This window comes from Pseudorasbora parva, chromosome 18, assembly GCF_024679245.1.
Source record: "Pseudorasbora parva isolate DD20220531a chromosome 18, ASM2467924v1, whole genome shotgun sequence".
Taxonomy (NCBI): domain Eukaryota; kingdom Metazoa; phylum Chordata; class Actinopteri; order Cypriniformes; family Gobionidae; genus Pseudorasbora; species Pseudorasbora parva.
This window is the reverse complement of record NC_090189.1, coordinates 28232917-28242161: the sequence shown is the minus strand read 5'-3', so window position 1 is coordinate 28242161 and position 9245 is coordinate 28232917.

The following is a 9245-nucleotide window of genomic DNA, read 5'->3' as shown; positions in this document are numbered from 1 at the left end:
CCCGACCTCAGGGGCCACCATGTGTTAGTCAGGACAGACAACACATCGGTGGTCGCCTATATAAATCATCAGGGGGGTCTGAGGTCCCGTCCGTTGGACAAATTGGCACATCGGATCCTCCTGTGGGCCCAAGGGAAATTGCTGTCAATCAGGGCAGTATATATCCCGGGGGTCCTGAATCAGGAAGCAGACAGCCTGTCGAGGCAGGGGCCGAGGCCCGGGGAATGGAGACTCCACCCAGAGGTGGTGGAGCTCCTATGGAAGGTATATGGGAAGGCAGAAATAGACCTGTTTGCTTTGGCGGAGAATTCCCACTGCCCGCAGTGGTTTTCTCTGTCCCATCCAGCCCCACTGGGGTTGGATGCCATGATACAGGAGTGGCCCAGGCTATCCCTGTACGCCTTCCCCCCGATTGTCTTGCTTCCAGGAGTTCTGGAGAGGGTACGCAGGGACGGGGCCCAAGTACTTCTGGTGGCTCCGTACTGGCCGACCAGGATATGGTTTTCGGACCTGATATCTCTCCTGGAAGGCTCTCCGATGGAGATTCCGACCAGGAGGGATCTACTCTCTCAGGCTGGCGGGAGATTCCTGCACCCACGCCCAGAGTTGTGGAAACTATGGGCCTGGCCTCTGAGGGGGCCAGGCTCATAGAGGAGGGTCTCTCAGCCGAGGTTGTTGAGACCATCCTTCACTCCAGAGCTCCATCCACGAGGAAGCTGTACGCTTTGAAATGGAAACTTTTCTCAGCATGGTGCAGAGAACGCCAGTGGGACCCAGTTAAGTGCGTCCCACGCCAGTGGGACTCCACAATAAATCGTTGCGGCCTTGGGTGCCTTCCACGTCCCTTTGGGTGGAGTGTCTTTGGAAAGACACCCTTTGATTACACGTTTCCTCCGTGGTACTTTAAGGTTGAGGCCGGTTATGCAATCGAGGGTCCCAGCATGGGACTTGGCCATTGTCTTGCGGGGCTTGTCTGAGCCTCCGTTTGAACCCTTAGAGGAGGTTTCGGACAAGTTCCTCACCCTTAAAACTATCTTTCTTTTGGCCATCTCATCTCTCAAAAGAATAGGAGATATTCAGTCCCTGTCAGTAGGGCCCTCATGCCTAGAGTTCGCGCCGGGGATGATAAAAGCTTTTCTACATCCCAGGCCGGGTTACGTCCCTAAGGTTCCTACGAGCCCACGGGGCCCCATTACTCTCCAAGCCTTTTGTCCTCCTCCTTTCACAACGTCAGACCAGGAAAGATTAAATCTGCTGTGCCCTGTCAGGGCGTTAGATACATATGTCCACAGAGCTGCCTTGTGGAGAAAAACCGATCAATTGTTCGTCTGTTTCGGAGCCCCTAAGAAGGGGGCTCCGGTATCTAAGCAGAGAATGAACAAGTGGGTGGTCGAGGCCATCTCACTTGCTTATGAGGCGGCTGGGCAGCCGTCTCCACTGGCTGTCCGGGCGCATTCTACCAGGGGTATGGCTGCTTCTAAAGCACTTTTGTCGGGGGCTTCCCTCCATGATATTTGCAATGCGGCAGACTGGTCTTCGCCGCTCACCTTCGTCAGGTTCTATGAACTAGATCTGGCATCTACTGTTGGGGCGCAGGTACTCTCGTAGTCGTGTGCGCTTCGGCTTCACACATACGAGACACTTGGTCCTATGGCGATGTGGGTATAAGCGTTCTCACAGCGTTTCGACGCAGCTCGAGTTCCCCGAAAGGGAACGTCTCGGTTACGTATGTAACCCTAGTTCCCTGAGGGAACGAGACGCTGCGTCGCTCTGCCATACTCCCGGCATGTCCGTGATCACTTACTTCAGGCTTTATCAGAAACTAGTTCCTGTTTGTTTTCGCGGACGCTTTATTGCTTCCGGTCGATGACTTCATCACGCCGACGATCGATCGATTTTCCGATGGAATGGTTCTACAGGCGCTTCACGACGCATTTAAACAGAGGCGTTCTCACAGCGCTTCGACGCAGCGTCTCATTCCCTCGGGGAACTAGGGTTACATACGTAACCGAGACGATTTTTTTTACTCCATAAAAAAGAATTTAAATATTAAAAATATCTGAAAATGTATTGGTATGTAGAGTAGTTTAGGGTTAGGGGCAGTTTAAGGGGATAGAAAATTCGGTTTGTATACAGTATAAAAACCATTACGCCTATGTAATATCCCCACATTTCACAAAAACAAATGTGTGTGTGTGTGTGTGTGTGTGTGTGGTGTGTGTGTGTGTGTGTGTGTGTGTGTGTGTGTGTGTGTGTGTGTGTGTGTTATTTACACACAGTGCATCATTAATAGTAGACTCATGACTATATTATATTATAATTATCATCATCATCATCATCATCATCATCATTGTTATAAGTTGAAAATGTTTAGATATATGTAAGATATATGTAAATAATATCAAGGAAACTTATATAAACTTATATATACAAACCCGATTCCAAAAAAGTTGGGAAAATGTACAAATTGTGAATAAAAACAGATTGCAATGATGTGGAAGTTTTAAATTTCAATATTTTATTTAGAATACAACATAGATCACAAATCAAAAGTTTAAACTGAGAACATTTATAATTTTAAGGGAAACCATCTTGCTAAATTAATTAGTTCCTTAGTTCCCTGAATAGGGAACGAGCTGCTGCGTCACCACTCTGGGATTGCCTCTGCGTGATTGCGTTGTGAAGCATGCATGTCAACAGTCTAATAGAGAGATGGAACGTCATAGGCAGGTGACATCACAAACCTGGAAACTATAAAGCACATCGGCAAACACACACAGTTAGCTTCTAAAGAAGGATTAAACAAGGCGATCACCCGAGCCCCCGGAGTAGCATTAATGTCTAGTTCATAGAACCGGACGAAAGTGTGTAGTGAGGACCAGCCTGCTCCATCACAGTCATCCTGCAGGGAGACCCCTGCCAAAAGAGCCTGAGAGGTAGCCATACTCCAATTAAAGTGGGACCGGACAGTCAAAGGAGCAGGCTGTCCGGCCACCACATAAGCAAGTGAGATACCCTCGACCACCCACTTGCTCATCCTCTGCTATGAAGCCAGACCACCTCTCAAGATTAGCCCCTAACAAACAAACAGCTATTAGTTTTTTTCTTAAAAGGGCAGCTCGGTGGATATAAGCATCAAGTGCACAAACGGGACAAAGCAGAATCCATTTTTCCTGGTTTGACGTCATAAAGGGAGGAGGACAGAAGGCCTGGAGTACTACCGGTCTCACAGGATTAGTGGGGACCTTTGGAACATACCCAGACCTCTGAGAGAGCAAGGCCTTTGCCATGCCCGGGGCAAATTCAAAGCACAAGTAGGCAACAGAAAGGGCTTGCAAATCCCCTGTTCCCTTTCGGGGAACTCGAGCTGCGTCGAAACGCTGTGAGAACGCCTCTGCGTTAATGCGACGTGAAGCGCCTGTAGAACCATTCCATCGGAAAAAAGATCGATCGTCGGCGTGATGACGTCATCGACCGGAAGCTATAAAGCGTCCGTGAAAACAAACAGGAACTAGCTTCTGAGCCTTCAGCAAGCGATCTGTGTGAACCTGTCTGTCTATTTGGTGTTTTTGTCTGTCTATTATCAGAGATTTTCCAGCCTTTTTGTTAAATATTCCTATATTAACAAAGAAAAGAGCAAATAAATAGATAGAAATGGCGAGTGAAAGCAGCAATTTCAGGAAGTGTGTTCCTCCCTGCCCACGCTACATCACGGGTGGGGATACACACTCTCTCTGTGTTGCCTGCTTGGGAGCGCAGCATGCCCAGGCAGCCCTCGAGGGGGCTGCTTGCGAGCATTGCGAGAGACTACCGCTGAGAACGCTGCGCTCCCGCCGGGCACTCTTTGAGGAGGGTGCCTCGGCTCGTGTTCCCCGCGGCTCTGGTCCCGCTGCCGCCGAGGCGGAGCGGAGGCTGCAGTCGTGGGGATCACAATTGGATGTTGCAGAGGGGTTAGAGACGGGCGCTGCCTTATCTCTGCCCTCACCTGCACCATCCAGCGGCTCTTCTCGGGGCATGGAAGCACGCATGGCGGTTTCTTCCCCCCCGAGAGAGTCGCCGGTGCTTCAACTGTCCAGCTCTGAGGAGGTGGACGTTGAAAGAATCGAGACTGAAGACTCGCCACTTCAGTCCCCTGCTAGTGAGGAGCTAGTTGAGGTTCTGACGCGAGCAGTGGCCAGATTAAACATCGATTGGCCCACTGAGAGATCTGAGGCAGGAAGAAAGCGTCTCAGTAAATTAGACGAAAGATTCCTGCCGTCTCGCGCTTCAGAGCCTCAGCGGCGGGGCCTGCCGTTCTTCCATGACTTGCACACCGAGGTGGCAAGATCATGGAGGAGACCGGCATCATATAGAGTGTTCAGCCCGCAGACCTCGGTCTACAGCAACATCGCCGGGCTGAGACAATATGGTTATGGGGCGATGCCAAAGGTAGAAGAGACGCTCGCGAGCCATCTCTCGCCTTCATCGGCATCGTCCCTTAAGGCCCCGACTTTGCCCACCAGACCATTAAAGACCACGTCGGCATTGGTGGGCAAAGCGTACTCGGCAGCGGGTCAAGCCGCCGCATGCCTGCACACGATGGCGATCGTGCAGGCATATCAGGCTGACCTGCTGAGGGATCTGGATAATAGTGATGTTGTGGGGGGAGATGTCGTAACTGAGCTCAGGACATCTGCCGATCTAGCTCTCCGGGCCACCAAGGAGACGCCAGATGTGTTGGCCACTCTATGGCAGCCCTGGTGGCCACGGAGAGGCACCTGTGGCTCAACCCCACAGACATCAAAGAGAGGGAGAAAAGCTTCCTGCTTGACGCGCCGCTTTCTCCTGGTGGCCTCTTCGGTGACGCAGTCCATACTGTCACCGAGAGGTTCCAGGAGTCAAAAAAGCAAGCTGCGGCGCTAAAGCAGTTTCTCCCTCTCCGGGTCCAGGTCCCTGGGGCTGCTGCTGACACGAAGCAGCCCAAACCGAGTACGAGCTCCTCACACAGGGCTCAACAAAAGCAGAGCGTCGCTACCCGAACTCCCCCTCAGCGCGGGGACGAGGGGCGGCGCTCTCAGACGAGACCTTCGAGGGGCAGGGCTGATCTGAGGACAGTCCTGATCGCCAAAAAGGCCTTGTCGAAGCATTCCTGACGCCAGAAGTGTCAGGACGGTGTTTACCCCTGCCAACGGTACCCGTTTCCCTGCGGCACCCTCTGGGGGCCGCGCTGCCAACCCCGCCGCAATGCCGGGGCGCAGTCGGTCTCCGCGGGCCACCCGAGGGTGGTCCGCGCCCCCTTCGGGGGGCCCCCGAGCAGTCAAGTCAGTCGTTCCCTGCCGGTCCGCCGCTTCAGGGCACTGTGCTTGTTGCTCAAAGTACACCAGAGGCCAGCCTCGAGAGGCTGGTTCCCTTAGTAGATTTTCTAGACGAGAGGAAACGTCTATCAAATATATCTCATTGGGTCCTGCAGATAATAGAAAGGGGGTACGCCATTCAATTCAAAAGTCGGCCACCTCCTTTCAGCGGTGTCCTACGTACAGAGCAGAGGTGGGACAAAGTCATTGTTATGCAAGTCACAAGTAAGTCTCAAGTCTTTGCCCTCGAGTCCCGAGTCAAGTCGAGTCAAAGATGAGTCAAGTCTCGAGTCGAGTCAGAAGTCAAAGCCAACAAGTCTCAAGTCGAGTCCAAGTCCTACCATTTTAGTTTCGAGTCACTTCAAGTCATCTTACCACAGAAATAAAAATTATACAAATCATGTATGTCTGTAAGATTTATATTTATTTAAACCTCTTTTTATACAATGACATTAAGCAAATACAGTAAAAAAAAAAAAACAGAAACACTAGAACAATGCACAGCGGCTTCAGTCCTGTATTGTGTTGACCTCATATGGCAAAACAGTTCAACTTTCAAATAGATATGGGTCCTTTTAGCCTAAACTTAGGGCATTATGGAAACATTATGGGAATATTGTTTAGCTTATTTTTGGTTTAATTTGGTTTACTTTAATAATTTAATTTATTCAATTATTTTGTTTTGCTATACTTTTTATGCCAGCTTGCCATAGCCCCCCTAGCATCCCCTCGCGGCACCCAGGGGTCCCTGTCCCCACTTTGAATACCACTGCTATAAAGCATATGACTTCAGTTTCTGGAGGGAAAGGGCTTTCTTATGACTTTTGAAGCAGTGAAAATATTCTTAATATTGCATACACTGAAACTGAAATATTATCGTATACCGTAGTGTATAATAGACAATGAATATTAACACAACAACACTGATATGAGTAAAGAGTAGTTTCAAATACAGCGTGAGGCTATAAGGGATTTTCTGACATCTGTTTCATATTCTTCTCAGGTATGAAGAATACCTAGAGGGGTGGGGGGCCCAAAACAAGCCCAATATTATTATATTATTTATTATCATCAGTATAATTTATGCTCAATAATTTATCAATAAATGACCCTGCAACATTTTAAATTGAAATCTCGTGGAGTTTAAAATGCAAATACAGATGGGATTTTACCAGTAGCGTACCGTGGGGTTTCAGTCAGGGCCTTCACTAACGATCAACACGCCCCACGCCATAACAACACGCACACACAAACACACACACACACACACACACACACACACACACACACGATCAACAAGCCCCACGCCGTCGCCATAACAACACACACACACACACACACACACCCACACGCACACGTTTGTTTTTGTGACATATGGGGACATTCCATAGGCGTAATGGTTTTTATACTGTACTAACCGTATTTTCTATCCCCCTACTGCCCCTGCCCCTAAACCTACCCATCACAGGAAACATTATGCATTTTTACTTTCTAAAAAAAACCTCATCCTGTATGATTTATAAGCATTTTGAAAAGTGATATGGCCAATGTCCTCATATTTCACCCTCTCCTGTGTGTCATAATACACACACACACACACACACAAAATACAATAATGCACTGTACGCAATACTACTACGAACTTTGCTTTCATAGTGTTCGTTGGGAAGGGGGCAAGCAAAAAGGCAATTTGACTATTTATTGATGATACTGCACTCACGTGTCCCCGTTTAGGCAAACGGTGAAAAGAATCAAAATCAGCTGGCACAAATACTCTTAAACAAACAAAAATACGGACCAACAGAACATCCAAAGAAACAGAAAAAACACTGCTTGTTAGCTAACATTACCGGCTTGACATCAGGATCGATCATTCGCACGCTGCCTGTCATCCGCGGCGGCCATAGTTTATTTCACACAGAATTCTCACAACCCGCGAAAAGTTCAGACGGCTGATGACATCAGCAGGGGGTAGCACACCGACACATCGCTGGGCCTCTGGGCCGTTCTATCACTACACATCAAATTTTGATTGGCTAATGACCCACGTCAGTCAAAGCTATGGTCCAATGGAAAATAGCAGCTTCAATGGAAGGCAAGCTATTCTACTAGTGCTGGTCCTCGGGGCTGTGATGCGTTTAGATGATGACATATGGAAAATACACCAAAAATAAATACATTCTTTCTGGAAATATAATCGTAACTATATATATATATATATATATATATATATATATATATATATATATATATATATATATATATATATATATATATATATATATATAATGATTTTGACAGGGCCAGCAGAGAAGGCCCTGCTGGCCCTGACGGCCCACCACTGGATTTTACAAAATTCTTCAAGTTGCAATAAAGACTGTGAACAGAAGAGGTTTGTAGATGGAAAAAGAGAAAAAGTGACGTGAAGGATTATGGTAACTCCAGTCGGAGTTATTGCACACATATAAGGAGCAGTGGTGAACATGCTCACTATAAACCGTAAAAAGGATAAGCCCTGCATCTCAATGTGCAATCTGCTCAAAATAGTATTGAAAATTACTAATGTCACATAGCTACTATTTAGGATTATTATGCACTTTTTTACAGTCTATGATTGGGAGTTGGTGCATAGGAAAACACTGAGAGTGCTGCAATATAGAGACATGTTTATAATAATATACATTCGAACCATACCTACTGTTATTATTAGCAGCCTATACTTTTTTTTATTATTTATTTTTATTTTTATAATAGCCAAATAATAATAGTCATAATAAATAGCCTACATTATAAAACATATTTTTAAGATTAAATTAGGTGGCTTACCTCCCTGTTTCCTCTCCATCTCTGTATATCTTTGCTGGTTGCATTGTTTGTAAAAAAAAATAAAATGTATTCGTCTATTTACGTCTATGAACTATCATTACATTTATAACATCACATCACATACCTGCACGTTGAACGCAATTTTTCTTCAAAGAGGGGAAGGAGGCGGGATGTATGAGGACGAATGAATACAGCACTTGTATCGTTGCACTATGCCTATTAGCTGTGAGAGACAGTGCCAGTCAATGTATTTGGACAAAACAGCGACCATAAATGTAAAGAAAGGAAGTTGCTTGTCATATTTTCCTAACAAGCAACCACATTTTTTCAAATAAGCCCAAAAAAACGCGACCCGCAACTCGAGATTTTTTTACCGCGACTTGCCAAAAAAAAGAAGCCCAAAGTCACGTGTTATACGCGGACTTGGTAGCTATGGATACTGTCGAATCAAACCAACGTGGGACTACAGTGATTGGATGTCGTGCTGGCAGCGCACGTGCTATCTGCATGCATACAGGTGCAGCTTTTTTTCACTGAGAGCAGCGCGGCCGTGTGAAAGAAAAATAGCCAAAAAGTAGCAAGTCTTCTTGAGTCATGAGGCTCAAGTCCAAGTGAAGTCACAAGTCATTGATGTTAAAGTCCAAGTCGAGTTGCAAGTCTTTGTACATTTTGTCGAGTCGAGTCCAAAGTCATCAAATTCATGACTCGAGTCTGACTCGATTCCAAGTCACATGACTCGAGTCCACACCTCTGGTACAGAGGTGGGCCCGGAGCAGGCTCTGGTAATGGCACAGGAAGTACAGACACTCCTGCAAAAAGGGGCTATAGAGAGGGTTCCCCCTCCCAGCAGGGATTCTGGGTTTTACAGCCGTTACTTAATCGTGGCGAAGAAGGATGGGGGCTTACGCCCGATATTAGATCTGCGTCTACTAAATCGCTCGGTGGCCAAGCTCAAGTTCAAGATGCTCACACTCAGACAGATTGTGTCGCAGATCAAACTAGAGGATTGGTTTGTCACCATAGACCTCAAAGATGCGTATTTTCATGTCTCCATCCTTCCACATCACAGGAAGTTTCTCAGGTTTG